The sequence below is a fragment of the Dendropsophus ebraccatus genome, chromosome 10, assembly GCF_027789765.1.
Source record: "Dendropsophus ebraccatus isolate aDenEbr1 chromosome 10, aDenEbr1.pat, whole genome shotgun sequence".
NCBI lineage: Eukaryota > Metazoa > Chordata > Amphibia > Anura > Hylidae > Dendropsophus > Dendropsophus ebraccatus.
Window position 1 is genome coordinate 58,306,549 of NC_091463.1, and position 18,708 is coordinate 58,325,256.

Below are 18,708 nucleotides of genomic sequence, written 5' to 3' on the forward strand. Positions count from 1 at the left end.
CAGCATTACAGGGGCATAGGGACTGGTAAGTATACTTTCTTTATTATCTTCACGCACCCCCCCCCCCTGCCTGCCTGTCATTTGTTAGTTTCACATGACTTCTCCTTTAGCTATAATTCATGTTCCAAACTGCTGACACTGTTAGATGCGGTTATATCAAGATGACACCTTAAATATATTATTCTGTGCTTCCATAGCATAGGAAATGCTTTTATTCTCTGGTTCAAAGAATCAAAGAGGCTTCTCCCTGTTTAATTGATGCATGGATGCTGAGTCCCCAGCAGGTTTAGGTATGGGAATGCGGGAGTTACAGACGAGTGAACATAATGTGTAGATACTTATTACATCCAAATATGCACAATATATACACACATCATACACAGATATAAAGTAATGCACTTACCTATATGCATACATAGTACACACACATGCACAATATGTACATCAAATCCTTAGGGATTTGATCAAATCCCTGATTTTATCATTTCCCTGTAACATATACATGGTGTATATTTATGGTGGTGTCCATATTGCTATGATTGGTGTGACCCTGTCACTTTAAAAAAACTTTTGACAAACCTTGCAGATGTAGGTAGAATCCATGCGATGCATGTTTTTTCTTTAAGATTTGAGTGTCCTTTTAACCCCTTGCCTCTTCAGACTGTTTTGGCCTCAATGCCCGGGGCCTATTTTTCAAATCGGACCTGTGTCTCTTTATGTAGTGATAACTCTGCGATGCTTTTAACTTTTGCAGATATTCTGAGATAGTTTTTTCGTGGCATATTCCTCTTTATGGTATACTTTGGTTGATACACAGTAGTTTTTTTGTAAAAATCACATTTGCACAAATTTTTTTTTCCTAAGAAAGATAGTCATGCCACATGAACTAATTAATGCAACATCTACAACATGTCTGTTTTATGGTGACGTCATTTGGTGAACATCCTTTTACTTGTTAGGATGTTAGAGGGCTTTGAAATTTTGCAGCGATTTTTCAAATTTTCATGAAAATTTCAGCTCTGAATTTTATTAGGGACCAGTTCAGTTCTGAATTGGATTTGTGGGGCCTGTATATTAGTTACCCCCATAAATCCCTCCACTGTAAAAAAAACTGCACCCCTCAAAGTATTCAAAGTAGCATTTCATAAGTTTATTAACCCTTTAGGTGTTTCGCAGAAATGTAAGCAAGTTGGAGGGAAAATTTAAAATGTAAATTTTCTGGGCAGATATTCTATTTTAATAATTTTTTTCCTCTAACACATCAAATACTAACTGAGAAATACCACTCACTATTTATTCCGCCTATTCCAATGTTTGAAGAAATTTCCCATATGTGGCCGTATCACCTGACTCAACCACAGGCCGCAGACATGACAGAGACCTGGGGAATTTTGGGGCCTTTTTTTATTTCAGTTTTTTTTAGCCATTATACCATGTAACAGAGGCCTTGTGGTGCCAAAATATTTGTGTAAGACAGGTTGACGTCTTACCATTCGGTAGGGGACATGTGACACCCTAATCATTTAAAAAAAAAATTTTTTATGAGGTGGTATGAATAAAAAACACAATTTAGCAGCAGTTTTTCACCTTTTTTTTGTACGCCGTTTACTATACGTCACATATGACATGTTATTGTTATTCGTCAGGTTGGTGCGATTACAGCGATATCCATTTTATATAGCTTTTGTTATAGTTTATGGCATTTATACTATAAATACTGTTTGTGTCTTGCATATTGTAAGAGCAGCAATATTTAAATTTTTTTCACCAATGGAGTTATGTGAGGACTTTTTATTTGTGGCATAAGCTGACGTTTTTAGTGGTACACCTTTTGGGTACATGTGATGTTTAGCTTTTATCTATATTTTTAGGGGGTGGGATTAACAAAAAATTGTAATTTTGATTAGTTTTTTATTAGTTTTTTTGTGGCGTTAATCAGGTGGGATAATTAATGTAATGGGTTAATGGATGGGGTCATTACGGACGCGGCGATACCAAATATATGTATTTCATTTATGGGGGTTCATAAAGGGGGATGGGGAATGTGTATATTTATTTATTTATATTTATTTAATTAATTATTATTTTATTTGTGCAATTATTTACTTGTGTATGTATGTGTGTGTTTGTGTTTCACTTTCACTTTACAGGTACCTCTATAATACATTACAGCACATGATCAGTGCTGTAATGTATTATAGAGAATATATAAGCTGTCAGAATCTGACAGCTTATTCATAGATCAGGTCCCTGCCTTAGTAGGACCTTAGTAGTTGCTATGGTAACCCCCCCAGAGCCACATGAACACTTGCGTGGCTCGGGGGGTGGGTTTCAGAGGGAGCGGATCTCCCTCCGGCTGCTCCATAGACACGGCGGTCGCCCCGACCGCCGTGTCTATGGGGTTAACTGCCCGGGGGGGAGCGCGGCTCCCCTCTGGGCAGAGGCAGCGGGAGAAGGCTGTGTGACACAGCCTCCTCCCGCTGCCCGATCGCTGCTAGGGACAGAGGGGGGAGGCAGGGAGAGAATGACGTTCCGGGAACGTCATTTTGCGGGAAGTACCTGCATTCCATGACGTTCTCGGAGTGTCATTTTGCGGCGAGGGGTTAAGTCAATGAAGCGCACCTACATGCAGGAGTCCTACTATCCACCGCTGTATCCTACTTGGGCTCATTGTGCAGGTAATGGATCTGTGTAGCAGGCAGATGTCCAGCTTTATGACTCTTCAGTATGTGATGGATCCCAAACTCCCAAACATAATAAGTTATACCAAAGAACGCAAAATAAAGACACAACACAATGTAATCAGGTGTCAAAGGGGCCCAATTTTATTTAAAATTACATGACACCAAAAATGGCAGACCCCTGACTCATGAAGAGTCACCCTCCAGCACTCAGGCGAGGAAAAAACCCCTGTGGGGGAAACCTCGTGGGAGCCATGGCTGGAGAGCTGCCCCTCCCCTAGGCTTAGAGGGTAATACCATCCTATAAATATAATAAACTGGATGTGAGAGAAATCCGGCTGCAATATCTGTCACCTTATTGATGGCCGGCGGCTGTATCTCTTCTCCCTCACAGATCCAGGTCCACTTCTCAAGAAGGTGGAGAGTTGATGAAGGGGTAGTCTAAAGCAGACCACCCCTTTTCCCCTGCTAGAACCTCCAAATTACATCAAGGGTAGGGGGCAGTAAAGTAGTCAAGCTCAAGGTCCTCTGGCGCATCTAAGATGGCACTGATCAGGGCGCGGTGCATTGCTTTATGGAAGTTTCTTTATGACATAAGCGCTTGTCATCACAGTGTCCGGTTGCTATGGTTACTGCAGGCAAAGACATCTGAAGCATTAACCCATTGACCACTGGCAATGCGCTTTACTGCAGAGATCACTAAACACACTTGTGACCAAGCAAACAGCTTATGGTTAGGCCACACTAAGAACACTAAATAATATGGTTTGATGTGGCCCATAGCAACCAATCACAGCACAGCTTTCGTTTCTTAAATTACTCTGGTAAAATAAAAGCTGAACTGTAATTGGTTGCCATGTGCAACAGTATAACTTGTCCATAGCAACCAATCAGAGCTCAGCTTTAATTTTATAAGAGCTTGTTAAGATATGAAAGGTGAGCTGTGATTGGTTGCTATGGGCGAATCAGACTGTGTTTTGTCTCTGGCAGGTTAATAAAGCTGCTCCATTGCTGTAAAGTTTATGATGATGATGAGTGAAAACACATGACATCAAGCTTCCCCATAATGCTTTGCAGTCAGCCCTTCCTCCATACCTCTCAACTTTTTGGAGGGACACTTGTGGTTCACAAACATTTCTATACACTACAATTCCCAGCATTTCCAGTCATTCAGTTTAGAATCCACTGGTATACGGTTATATACGGTGGATTTGTTAATATGAAGGAGACTGCTGACAATCTGATGTAATTATATGCTGAAAGGGCTGCCAAATACAGTGGTGGACATATCACTTGTGCAACCTGTTCAGCTGCACAGGGTCCCAGGCCAACAAAGGGGCTCATCAGGCTTGGACTATGAGCCTCAGTCTAACGGAGCCCTCCACTACCCCGGGCCTCGCCGCATAGATGATATGTAGTGTCCATCCACCCATGCACCAGGTGTGATCGGATGTCCTGCCAACCTGTGCCCGCCACGTAGAGATGCCAGCAGCCGCGGCCCGCCCTACATACTGCATTGGATATGTGAGCCATGGTCGGCCAAAGCGGCCGCACGCTCCTTCCCTTCCTCGGGGAGTCACCTGACGGTCATACATTGGCGATCGTGGCATTGGGCATCCTGATGACCTGGAGGATCGCTGGGGGGTCGGGTGGGTATTGAGTCTGGGGATGGGTGAAACCAGGAATGTGATGGCATGGTTTGCTGGGGGGGCAGGTACATTTTTTGCATAGGGGCCCTATGCAGTCTGTAAGGAGGGAATCCCTACCTGGATATTTATGATGCTATGTGGTTGGTAAACTCTCAAGTCTCTCAATAAGTTCACCAATCAAAATGCATGTTAAAATTGCAACAGATATACAAATTGTGTGAACACAGCCTTCTCCCAGAAACAGCTTCACTCCTCTATGTAGAGTAGCTCTTCCTTAATTATATCCAATAGCCACCGGCCTCCTGCATCTCCTCCAGCTGCAACATCACATACTTAGCTGATGGATCGCCTGCTCAGCCAATCACTGACTGGGGATGGACGCCACTGTAGTCAGTGACTGGCTGAGCAGGCAATCCATTAGTATGTGACATTGCAGCCAGGGGCGTAGCTAGGATTCATGGGGCCCCATAGCAAAAAACTGTATGGGGGCCCCCCTCCCCTACACACTAATGTGTAAGTATGTAAGTGACCCAGTCTTCTCTTACATGCTGCAACACAAAAAAAGGGTTAATACAGAAGACAATTAGCTCTGATAACCCCTGACCTCTGCAGGAACTCAGAGAACAGAGGTCAGAGGTTATCAGAGTAGTCAGGTAGAGAGCTAATTGTCTTCTGTATTAACCCTTTTTTTGTTTTGCAGCATGTTAGAGAACACTGGGTCACTTACACACTGCAGTAAATAAGGGGTTAAGCAAAAAGACACAGGAGGCTCTTATCTTCCCTGGGCCCCCTCCCTCCACAGGCCCCATAGCAACCGCCTTCCCTGCCTCTATGGTAGCTACGCCACTGATTGCAGCTAAAGGAGCTGTGGTTGTGACATACAAAAATGACTGAAAATGACTTCTAGCGGCTGTGGGAGAGAGAGCGGTGCAGGGGCGTGAGAACTGAGGAGTATAGTTTCTTTATTATTTTCCTGCACCCCCCTGCCTGCCTTTCATTCGTTAGTTTTACAAGACTTCAAGGGAATCTGTCAGCTCTAATGCGTGTTCCCAACTGCTGACACTGTTAGATGCTGTTAGGTCAAGAAGACACATGGCACCCTATATATATATTTGTCTGTGCTTCTATACCATAGAACAGGGGTACTCAACAACTTTTAGTGAAGGGCCACTTACCGGGGTCTATTGTCAGGTGAAGGTCCGAGCTGAACATCAGTAGGTAACGTGTTTTGTTACTTTTCACAAACGTGAAAGAATTTATGTTAAGTAGTGGGAAAACTGGCATTTTCTCTCTCTCACCAGCCCTTTCAAATTAGGTACAATGGGGGTGACTGCCCTAGTAGTATATAGCCCCCCAGTTGCTCCCTCCTGAAGTATATAGCCCCCCTGTGTGCTGTATAAAATCCCTGTATAAAATAACCATATATACTCTAGCTTGGGAAGCATCAGTTGCTGAGATCAATGATCAAGGACAGACAGGGAACATTTAGTATCATTTAGTATGTTGCAAATTATGAGCTCAATGCCGATGTGCAAAATGACCTACAGCATTCTGTACAACTTCTTCTGATTTATAAAGAGTTAATCCAGATGTTGGTGGGTTAATGTGCATTAGCGGCATGAAGCAGGGTTGTTTTTATGTAAACTGGAATGTAGTCCCAGAGATATGTCTCCAGACACACTGCGAGGTGTCAAGGCTCATTGTCATGGCAGTAAAACAGAGCAGTTGAGGGAACACTTGTCATTGCTGTAGAGATTTAGATACAATTCACAAACCACAATGTTCCATGTTTTATTTTTTTGTGTTCTCAGCATATAAACAGAGGTCAGTAGTTATTCTGCAGAAATGAGTCATACAATGTTGTGCAAATCTGTATCATCCAACAAAGACTCAAGGAAGTGACTCCTTCCCTAAGATTAAATACAAGAAAGTAACAAAGTGATGTTCCTTCTGTGACTGCTCCTCCAGCCAGAGTACATGAAACTGAAAAACAGAGAATACAAGTGGATAATAGAAAGAAAAGGAAGAAAAGGTTAAAGGGGCTATCCAGCCTTAGAAAAACATGGCAACTTTCTGCCAGAGACAGCACAACTCTTGTGGAGACAAGGGTGGCCGTGTTTTTCTAACGCTGGCTATATATATATATATATATATATAGAGAGAGAGAGAGAGCAACAAAATAACAAGAAGGCGGTCACTCACCATACAAGTGCTAGATTTATTGTATCATCACCATAATAGGTTACAGGCAGACATGCTGTGTGCGTTCCACTAAGGCCTTATGCTGGGTTTACACGGAACGATTATCATGTGAATTTGCATGATAACGATCGAATTCAACCGATAATCGTACGTGTAAACGCAGCGAACGATCGAACGACGAGCGAGAAATCGTTCATTTTGATCTTTTAACTTGTTCTTAAATCGTCGTTCGAAAAAAATTCGCCGATCGTTCCGTGTAAACAGTCGGTCACTGATTTTACCTATGTGCGAGATAGGCTTAAGCGATCGCAAAACGATCGGAAAACGAATTTTCTGTACGATATATCGTTCCATCTAAACGCTGATCGTTATAAAAGAAAAATCGTTACTTCGAAATCGTTAATCGTACGATTGGGCGAATTATCGCTCCGTGTAAACCCAGCATTAGTGGAACGCGCACAGCATGTCTGCCTGTAACCTATTATGGTGATGATACAATAAATCTAGCACTTGTATGGTGAGTGACTGCCTTCTTGTTATTTTGTTGCTTTGCATTGGACTATTGCTGGGCAGAGCACCACCTTTAGTGCTTCACTACGAGTATCACATCCTGCAACGCCATCGGCTATACCTCACTTACCGGTTACCCGCTGTATACACGGAGAGGCAGTGCCTAGCTAAATTCCTCTTCCATGCATATATATATGAATGAATATATATATATATATATATATATATATATATATATATTTACATGTTACCATCTGTAACGCCTGGAGTAGTGGATCCACTGGACCGTCACCAGCGATGGCACTAACCTCACCAGGGAGCGGAGTCTAAGGGGCCGCTGGTTTTCACCAGAGCCCGCCGCAAGGCGGGATGGACTTGCTGCGGCAGGCGACCCCCAGGTCGCTACCCCTGGCTTGGTTGCTGGTGACGGCAGGCGAGGCGTGGCAGGAGCAGTAGGCAGGAGATCGTGCAGGCAGAGGACAGAAGGCGTGCTCGCAGGTGGCGGACAGGACTCAGGAACAATGGGAAGGCAGCGGGCAAGGATAGGGACAAGGACTAAGGACAGGAACCAGGGACAAGGACTAAGGTCAGGAACAACAGGGAGCTGGGCCAAACGCTATGGGAAGCATGTAGAGGCTCCAACACGAGGGACAGGGCATGCTGGGATTTATAGGGAGTGATTGGGTGCAACTACCAATTAGGGACGGACTGGCCCTTTAAATCTGAGACAGCCGGCGCGCGCGCGCCCTAGGAGGCGGGGACGCGTGCGCCGGCCGGCACAGACGGAGAGCGGAGCGGGACGAGGTGAGGCGCCCCCCGGGGCCGAACAGACCGCAGCGCCGGGTCCCTGCACCGGGACCCCGGCAGCTGCGTCAGATAGAGGGCGGTCGCGGCGGCGGCCCGGAGCACGGGACGCCGCCGCGGCCATGACAGTACCCCCCCCCCTTTGGCCTCCCCCTCTTTCTTGCCTGCAGGAACCCCTTGATGAGATCTTTATCCAGGATGTTAGCCTCGGGTTCCCAGGACCTCTCCTCAGGACCAAATCCTCTCCAGTCCACCAGGAAGAATCGTCTCCCTCTGACAGTTTTCATGGCCAGAATATCTTTAACAACGTAGACGTCGTCAGAGACGGCTTGTGGAACAGAGAACGGAGACTGATCGGAGAACCGGTTGAGGACCACTGGCTTCAAGAGGGAGACATGGAAGGCGTTCGGAATCCGCATAGTAGGGGGCAGGCGGAGTTTGTAGGTGACAGGGTTGATGCGTTTTAGCACCGAGAAAGGACCAAGGAATCGAGGACCCAACTTGTAGCTGGGAATCTTGAGTCGAACATATTTGGCCGAGAGCCAGACTTTGTCACCTGGAAGAAAATTCGTGGCAGGTCTCCTCTTCTTATCAGCCTGGTCCTTCATGCGTTCAGAGGCTTTGAGTAAGGACTGTCGAGTTTGTTCCCAGATCGACTGCAGGTCAGATAACAACTCCTCCATGGCTGGGACCCCAGAGGATGGAGAGAGAGGCAGAGGAGGACGAGGATGATGCCCGTAGACCACATAGAAAGGAGACTTGCCTGTGGAACTCGAGTCCAGATGGTTATAGGAGAATTCCGCCCATGGAAGGAGATCGGACCAGTTGTCTTGGCGGCTGGACACAAAATGACGTAGGTAGTTACCCAGGATCTGATTGACTCTCTCCACTTGCCCGTTGGTCTGGGGATGGTAGGCCGATGAGAAGTCCAGCTTCACTTGGAGCTGCGAGCAGAGGGCACGCCAAAACTTAGAGACAAATTGAGAGCCTCGGTCGGACACAATGTGAAGAGGAAGTCCATGCAGGCGGAAGATGTGTCGGAAGAACAACTGAGCCAGACGAGGAGCAGAGGGTAGGCCAGGAAGAGCCACGAAGTGAGCCATTTTAGAGAAGCGGTCCGTCACCACCCAAATAACTGTATTGCCCGCAGATGGAGGTAGGTCTGTGATGAAATCCATCCCAATGTGGTACTAGGCGGTCGGGAGGTATTATGTGACGAGGAGATTCCTCTTGCCCCATGACATCGGATGCTTGGGATAATGCATCGGCCTTTAAATTCTTCTCGGCTGGACGGAAATGGATGGTAAAGTTGAACCGGGAGAAGAAGAGGGACCACCTGGCCTGCCGGGGATTGAGGCGTTGAGCCGATTGAAGGTAGAGTAGGTTCTTGTGGTCCGTGTAGATGTTAACGGGGTGTTTAGCCCCCTCTAGTAGATGACGCCACTCCTCCAGAGCCAACTTAATGGCCAGGAGTTCACGGTCCCCAATAGTATAGTTCCTCTCGGCAGGGGAGAAAGTCTTAGAAAAGAACCCGCAGGTTCTGGTCTTGCCAGATGTGTCCCTTTGCGAGAGAACGGCTCCTGCGCCCACAGAAGAAGCATCGACCTCGAGAGAAAACGGCCTGGAGACATACGGGCGGACTAGAGCAGGAGCAGAGGCAAAGGCAGACTTAAGGCTATTGAAGGCTTGTTCGGCCTCTGGAGGCCAATGTCTGGGGTCCGCCCTCTTCTTAGTGAGGGCCACGATGGGTGCGACCAGGGTAGAGAAGTGAGGGATGAATTGCCGATAATAGTTGGCGAATCCAAGGAAACGTTGAATAGCTCTAAGTCCCACAGGGCGTGGCCATTGGAGGACAGCTGAGAGCTTGGCCGGATCCATTTGTAGACCCTGGTCGGAGACGATATAGCCAAGAAATGGAAGACTGCGCTGATGGAAAACGCACTTCTCAAGCTTGGCATATAGATGATTGGCCCGTAGTCTTTGTAAGACCTGACGCACTTGCGCCACATGAGTCTGCTGGTCCGGGGAGAAGACCAAAATGTCGTCCAAATAGACAATGACGCAGACATAGAGGAGGTCTCGGAAGATATCGTTCACGAACTCCTGGAAGACCGCTGGGGCATTGCATAGGCCAAATGGCATGACCAGATATTCGTAGTGCCCATCTCTGGTGTTGAAAGCGGTCTTCCATTCGTCTCCTTTACGAATACGGATCAAGTTATACGCTCCCCTGAGATCCAGCTTGGAGAAGATCCTAGCTCCACGAAGACGGTCGAATAGTTCAGGAATAAGCGGAAGAGGATAGCGGTTCTTAACAGTCACCTTATTCAAGCCCCGGTAGTCAATGCATGGGCGGAGGGAACCGTCCTTCTTCTGAATAAAGAAAAATCCAGCGCCAGCGGGAGACGTGGATTTACGGATGAAGCCCTTCTGTAAGTTCTCCCGGATGTAGGAGGACATGGCTTCAGTCTCGGGCACAGAGAGAGGATATACTCGACCACGTGGAGGGGAAGCCCCTGGAAGAAGGTCTATAGGGCAATCATAGGCCCGATGTGGTGGTAGAGAGTCCGCCTCCTTGGCCGAGAAAACATCAGCAAAGTCTTGGTAGTCCTCCGGTAGTCCGGATAGAGGCTTGACATAAGCAGGTGACCTCGTAGAGCACTTGGGTTGAGGAGATCTCAGACACAGGTTATGACAGTCCTGGCCCCAGCTGAGAACCTCCCCCGTTCTCCAGTCCAGCTTAGGGGTATGTAATTGCAGCCAAGGAAGACCCAGCAGGATGTTAGAAGAGGAATGGCGCAAGACATAGAAAGAGATCTTCTCCTGATAAAGGGCGCCCACCTGGAGGACTAGGGGTGCCGTCTGGCAGTGCACAGCTTCGGTAAGAATCTCCCCCGTAACCGAAGAGATAGACCGGGGTTGGTCTAGCTGGATCACGGGTAGCCGCCATCTTTGGACCAACGAAGCAGAAATGAAACTGCCAGCAGCGCCGGAGTCGATGAGGGCAGTAGTCTGGAAAACTTGCCCTGAGGGTGTCTGGATGGAGACGGGCATAATCAACCTTGGAGAGGTGGCATTCACACCTAGGGAGGCCTCTCCCACCAGACCTAGGTGCGAGCGTTTCCCGGACGCTGAGGACGTTGGGGACATCTCTGCCGGTAGTGACCAGCGCCACCGCAATAGAGACAGAGATTCAGCTCCACGCGGCGGGCTCTCTCATCAGTCGTAAGGCGAGCTCGCTCCACCTGCATAGGGACTTCCGGAGACGACTGGGGCATAGGAGCAACGGGACTCTGGAACACCGGTGCCAAGCGAGGATGGCGACGGGGCAGGCTCAGTCGTCGTTCCTGCCGGACCTCCTCCTCTCTCTCGGAAAATCGGTTGTCGACTCTGGTAGCCAGTAGGATAAGATCGTTCAGAGATGTAGGGAGGTCGCGGGCGGAGAGCACGTCTTTCACTCGACTGGATAGGCCCTTTTTGAAGGTGGCTAATAGGGCGGCCTCGTTCCAGTCCAATTCAGCTGCCAGGGTGCGGAACTGGATGGCGTAGTCACCAACAGAGGAGCTCCCTTGAGAGAGGTTGAGGAGAGCAGTCTCAGCTGAAGTAGCACGGGCAGGTTCCTCGAAGACGCAGCGAAACTCGGCCAGGAGGGCCCGGAGATTGGCAGCAACAGGATCATCACGGTCCCACAGTGGCGTGGCCCAGGCCAGAGCTCTACCCTCCAATAGGCTGATGATGAAAGCCACTTTAGAGCGCTCGGTGGGAAACTGACTACTTAGAAGTTCAATATGCATTGTGCATTGAGTCAGGAATCCCCTGCACAACTTGGGATCGCCTCCATATTTACTCGGGAGGGCCAATCGAAGTCTCGAGGTGGCTGCAGGTGGTGGTGGGCGCTGGGCCGTAGTATGCTGCTGTAGGGCGGCAGTCAATTGCTGGATTTGCTGCGACTGTTGCTGGATCTGTTGAGCCTGTTGAGCGACCACTCTGGCGACGTCATGGAGATCAGGCACCTCGCCGTGATCCATGGTTGGAGCCTACTGTAACGCCTGGAGTAGTGGATCCACTGGACCGTCACCAGCGATGGCACTAACCTCACCAGGGAGCGGAGTCTAAGGGGCCGCTGGTTTTCACCAGAGCCCGCCGCAAGGCGGGATGGACTTGCTGCGGCAGGCGACCCCCAGGTCGCTACCCCTGGCTTGGTTGCTGGTGACGGCAGGCGAGGCGTGGCAGGAGCAGTAGGCAGGAGATCGTGCAGGCAGAGGACAGAAGGCGTGCTCGCAGGTGGCGGACAGGACTCAGGAACAATGGGAAGGCAGCGGGCAAGGATAGGGACAAGGACTAAGGACAGGAACCAGGGACAAGGACTAAGGTCAGGAACAACAGGGAGCTGGGCCAAACGCTATGGGAAGCATGTAGAGGCTCCAACACGAGGGATAGGGCATGCTGGGATTTATAGGGAGTGATTGGGTGCAACTACCAATTAGGGACGGACTGGCCCTTTAAATCTGAGACAGCCGGCGCGCGCGCGCCCTAGGAGGCGGGGACGCGTGCGCCGGCTGGCACAGACGGAGAGCGGAGCGGGACGAGGTGAGGCGCCCCCCGGGGCCGAACAGACCGCAGCGCCGGGACCCTGCACCGGGACCCCGGCAGCTGCGTCAGATAGAGGGCGGTCGCGGCGGCGGCCCGGAGCACGGGACGCCGCAGCGGCCATGACACCATCATACTTTTACTTAGCAAACCAAGTAACCTAGTTGTCAGGAATGTGCAGTAGCTTAGCGTGAACTGGGCCTGGTGTTTGCTTTTGTGTGCCACATAATAATAATTTTAATAATGATCATTTTTATTTATATAGCGCCAACAGATTCCGCAGCACTTTACAATTCTGGGGGTACATACATAGACAAAAAATAGACATTACAGAGATATACATATAATTATAAATACATGAGGAGTGAGGTCCCTGCTTGCATGCATGAGCTTACATACTATCAGCCGATTGCTTTTCAGCTTCCGGCAATGCAGGAGTCCAGACCGGGCTCTTGGTCAGCATAAAACAAAGCTGAGGCAGTGTCTAGGGACAGTGGGCGGGTTCAGACCTAGGGCTCACTGTCATGTTTTGTCTCTACCTGTCCCATCCTGATACTAGTATACTAAGACCTACATTACTAATACCAGTATACCAGGGATAAATAATACCGACACAACATGAAGGACAAACCCCAGCCCCAAAGTATAGGCAACAGTGACAGAAAGGACATTGTGTAATTTTTTGACATTTTTTTTTCAACAGAACAACTGCAAGTGCAAATCTTCCATCAGCAGCATGGGACAAAGAGAGGAGCTGCTGACTTCTCAGCCGATCTTACCACCACATTTCTACAGCTCCAACTAGATCTCAGTTGTCCCAACCCAATAGCACACAAGTTATAAGGTCTCAACTAGATAAAACGACAGTGTTCACAGACGAGGAAATGAGCGAGAATGTATTATAGTTGCAGGGTTTCTGCTGCTCGAGGAGTTTAATGAAAGTCGCTTTCTAGTACAGGGCCTCATGCACATTTTGACAGTGAAAATATTGTATTTATCCATGGTACCCCTACAATGGCCGCTCTTAAAGGGGCAAATTATCACATTTATAAATGGGGTGCAGTGTGTATTAGAATACATTTTAAAGGGAACCTGTCACCCCCCTCGCCAAGTCCCGCTCCTGGAGCTGGTACCGGGACGGAGATATCCTTGTCGGAAGCCCGGCACGCGCGCTGCAGAGATGAGTCCGATGCCCATAGAGAATGACGGCTCCATTCATTCTCTATGGGCATCGGACTCATCTATGAAGCGCGCACACCGGGTTTCCGACAAGGGTATCTCCGTCCCGGCTCCAGGAGCGGGACTTGGCAAGATTGGGTAAGTATCCGGGGCTCTAGCAAGGGATGAGGTGGCCTTCATTCCGGCACGGGGGTGACAGGTTCCCTTTAAGAAGCACATGTGTGGCAGTACTATATTCAGAGGGTACAGTGTGTCGCAGCATTGTATTCAGGGTACAGTGCAGGGCCGGCTCCAGGTTTTTGTGGACCCTTGGACGACAGAGCCTTAGCAGGCTCCTCTTTTATCAAACATGGTGTAAAGTGAAACTGGCTCAGTTGCCCCTAGCAACCAATCAGATTCCACCTTTCATTCTTCACAGACTCTTTGAAAAATGAAAGGTGGAATCTGATTGGTACTTTACACCAGTTTGATAAATCTCCCCCTCAGTGTTGGACTGGGGTGCCTAAGAACTGATCCTTGGGGCCCACCAATGAAGAACAAGTGAGAAGTGACATGCTGACAAGGTCCTATTCTGCCTTGTAAATAAGGTTTCAGTCAAAATACAAGAGGACATTCTGAGAAGCTCGCAGGGTGTGCTGGGGAATGTAGTCTCTGAGAGGATAACCCTTTAATAAATGTTGGCTACAACCTGTGGGTCACAACCATCAACCCTAAAGGTACAGCACTAAATCCTTCTATAGCCACAGTGGATATCAGGATTGCATGTTAACATGTACTACAATTTCAAGCATTACCAGAGAGCTACACATTGCCAGGAAATGCTGGGAGTTGTAGTGTTTGCAGCTGTAGCAGTTGGAGGGTCCAAAGTGCATTGTAACTGGATGCTTTGTGGGAGATCAACATACATAGTTTTGTGGGGGATCAATGAGTGAAACTGACACCAAAACAACACTAAGGGCCAGTTCACACTGAGGAAACACGGCGTAATTCCGCGGCGGAGAGCCGTGGAATCCCGCTGCGCTCAGTGTCCTGCTTTGAGCGAATGGGAGAGCGCACGCTCGTCCGCTTCCTCTCCTCTTCGCTCAAAGAATGAACATGTTAGTTCTTTGAGCGGAGAGGGAGCGGTCGAGCGTGCGCCCTCTCTATTCATTTACAGCAGCACACTGAGCACGGCGGGATTTCCGCTGCCGAATTCCGACGATCTTGCTCAGTGTGAACTGGCCCTAAGGCAGCAAACTGGCAGAATCCCGCCAGCGTCGGTGTCACAATGACACTCTATGGGAGGCTTGCGCAACTCCTCTCTCTGCGTCTCTCCGCGCTGAAGGATGGACATGTCCATTCTACAGCGCGGAGAAAGGAGGCACATGAGCTTCCCATAGAGTGTCATTATGACACAGAGGCTGGCGGGATTCTCTGCCGCGGAATTCCTCCAGTTTTGCTCCGTGTCAACGGAACCTAATAGGGGATAAAACAAATGTATATATATATATATATATATATATATATACACACACATATATATATATATATATATATATATATATATATATATATATATGTATATATATTCTGTGCTAGTTAGGTGCCCCTCTGTGCATCCATTAGTAATTAGGCATTTCTGTGACCCCATATAGTAGTTACCCCCTCTCTGTGCATCCATGTAATACTTAGGCATCTCTGTGCATGTAGGCCCCCTATAAGTAGTATCTCTCATGTACCCATCCCCTGTAGGTAATAATCCCCACTAGTAGTAACTCCCTCCAGTAGGTAATATTCCCCCATGTAGGAATTATCCCCCATGTAGGTAGTTGGCAGTCTAAGAGTAGGGGTGGGGGAGGGTCCCAGGGGAGAGGAGAGGGGCTGCACTGATTCTGCACACTACATGCTGTTGCCTGTCACCCCCAGTCACTACCTGACTCTATATAATAAGAGGAAACCCCAGGTTACTATATAGAGGCAGTGAGTGACAGGTGTGTAGAGCAGTGCTGGGGATTATATGTTGTCCTAGAGCTGCTAAACAGGGAGGCCCACCTCATGCATGAGGGCTCACCAAGGGTAAGGGCCCACTGGGGGATTTCCCTACTCCCCCGTGGACCAGTCCAAGCCTGCTCCTTTTTCTTCTGAGATCTAAAAGTACAGAGAAGCCAGAAAGAACACAGATGGAAAGGCAATGGTTCAGGTGAGTACTACGGGACTATGGATGTGTGAATGGGGCCTAAGTGACATGAGGTCTTATGGGGTATTCCCAATATATAACAACTATATGTATCAAAAGTGGTCCAAGGAACAACACCTGCTGACTTTGCAACTGGGTCATGGACCTGCAAGGCTCATTGATGTGCATGGGGACCAAAGTGTATCTCATGGGATTGAACCCCACAGAAGCTACGTTTGCACAAATTGCTAATAATCTTAGTGATGGCTATGACAGAACAGTCACACATGGCATTGAAGTTTGCTGCACACAGAGCTGTGTAGCTGCAGGTGTCAGAGCGCTCATGCTGACCCCTGTCCATTGCCGAGAGCATTGTACAGCACAGGTCAAGTGTGTTAGTTGCATGCATGTTTTGGTATGCTGCCTAGTAGTGTTGTGGATGTGTCAAAGGGGGAGATTTATGAAAGGGTGAAAATATACACCTGGTGTAAACTGCCCACAGCAACCAATCACAGCACAGCTTTCAGCCTAGGCAGAATATAAGAGGAGCTGTGGTTGGTTGCTCTGGGCAGTTTACACCAGGTGTATATTTACACCCTTTGATAAATCTCCCCCAAAGTGTTCAGGTTGCATGTTTTCAATGACTTCTTAGGCCCTAGGGTCCATTTACACAGAAAGATTATCTGGCAGATTATGTGCCAAAGATTTGAAGCCAAAGCCAGAAATGGATTTGGAAAAAGGAGACATCTCAGTCTTTTCTTTATGACTAGGGATGTATCCCAGTTTTCCAGGCGTAACTCCCGCTGGATCCGCCGGCTCCACGGAGCAGGCAGACAGCGGGAATCTGCTGCCAAGCGTGCAGGTTCATACAAACCCGAACCTCGGCAGGTTCGGACCATCCCTATTTATGACCTAATCTCTGTTAATAGTCTGTTTCTGGCTTTGGCTTCAAATATTTGGCAGATAATCTGTTAGATAATCTTTCTGTGTAAATGGACCAAAAGGGCTGTATCCAACTTCTGCAGCTGGGGAGAATCAAACGATGATCGTTTGGGCTCAAACACTTTGACAGAGCCGCTAAACACTGGTGTGTAGGCTATACAGATTGAAGGTACAAACACACACGGCTTATACGCTGCGTATTTACTGCTGCGATACGCAGCAGATTAGATCTAAATAACTGAACACAGTATCAAATCTGCTGCGTATCTGCTGTGTGTGTTTGTACCCTTAGGGTACAAACACACACCGTATGCGCAGCAGATTTGATGCTGTGTTCAGTTATTTAGATCTAATCTGCTGCGTATTGCAGCAGTAAACAGTGCGTATACGGTGTGTGTGTTTATACCCATTAGCAAGCACCTTCTTTATCAGTGCTACTCACTTTGGAGGTAGTGTAGCCCACCTATACTATTTATATTGCAGGCCATTCTGATAAATTCATGGTCACTTGTTTGTTAGGGTTCCTTCACACGCACACACTTCAAATCATATGGGAAAACAGCCTAAAAAACTTTGGGGCAGGGGGTAAGAATAACTAAAAAAAAAAAAAACCCATACACTGAACTTGTGGCGTTTAAGAAAAATATTTAACCATCCCCTAAAAACTAAAAAGCGTGACTTCTCGGTAGAAACCTGGTCACATCATTTTTAACCAAATAAAAACTGTAAAAACAAGTAAACCTGCTATAAGACTGTGCAAATCCAGCCTTGTGATGTTATAAACATGCACATACAAGATAAAAACCTGTGAACCTCGCCTTACAAATAAAGTATATAGTTGACATGATCAATTATGTTTAACAAAGAGCAAAAACAAGATATACATTGCAAACAATGCAAAAGTAAAACAAATAAATAGTAAATGCATACAACTGGGCAGTGAAAGGGTTAGTCCCTATAAAGTGTATAATATGTACATTGCAGGGAGGTGGATGGGTGTATTTGAGTGCACACAGGACTTCCACCCACTTTATTGGATGATGTGTGAGCTGCTGCAGGACTGCACAGAGTAGCTCCACATCCCAGGCCTCTGTGCTGCTCTGACTGGGCGGTGACAGTGGCTGGAGCTGCTGGCTGGAGACTTTATTGGGCTGGAGAGGAAACTATGTGGATGGAGTTGCAGCACGTCAGCTGGAGGGAAAGCAAGGAGATCTGAGCTGCAGCTTGTAAGTAACCATCAGCCATGCCACAACTATCTGGTTACTCCTGATCTTTGGGGGATAGTGGTGACTGAAAGGGGGGTATTAACCATTTATTGATTTGTATCATGTTATATCCAGGGAAGGCAGCCCAAGCTTCTGTGGGAACTTCATAGAACAAAGGGAATCTGCCTAAACATGTTGTTAATTATAATTGACTTCTTCTGCCTATAATTATGTGCTCAGAGTATTATGGCAGCTTTCACACAGCAGTGTTTGGCCATGACTGTGCATCCTCCTGTATGGGTACAAAGCTTTCTGCTATAGGTTTTCTCTGTGTAGGTTCCACTCCTAGTGTTGTTTTACTGATGTAAAATACCATCATACTGCTGTACCAAAGGGCTAGCAAAATGCAATGCAGATGTACCCATGTGTGCAATTAGTATTTATATTCAATATCTTTTTTTTTTTTTAAGTAAATTTTTTGTGGGGATGTGTATATAAATTTTATGGTTTGTGGTATGAAAAGTCTCTTGAATATTTACCTTCATTTAGCCACATTTTGGTTAGAAATAGACTTGCATGCAAGCTCCTGGTGCTAGCTTTTTAAACAGGAAGTCTACATTAGGTTTTCTCTGCAACCTTTTTTTGTTTAGCCTTTGTAAAAATGTTTTTTAGATTTTTAATTTTTTTTTTTTTTTTGGCATTTTTTGTAACAAGCATTTTTTTGGGCATTTTAGTTTCTGTTTTTTTTTTTTTTTTTCTGGTGTTTTTTCTTATAAGCTTGAAAAACACCA

General features: G+C 47.3%; 1 protein-coding gene across 3 annotated transcripts in view; it reads left to right on the forward strand.

Annotated features, from left to right (window-relative positions):
• Positions 1-17,766: 17,766 nt before the first annotated feature.
• Positions 17,767-18,708, forward strand: part of KIAA1210 (KIAA1210 ortholog) — a 101,842-nt gene continuing 100,900 nt past the window's right edge. For 2 of the 3 annotated variants that reach the window (XM_069942891.1, XM_069942893.1), the window contains exon 1: positions 17,768-17,938. The gene's annotated coding sequence lies outside the window, so the exon portion shown is untranslated. Of the gene's footprint in view, positions 17,939-18,708 lie in introns of all 3 variants that reach the window. The other variant, XM_069942887.1, reaches the window with a different exon arrangement.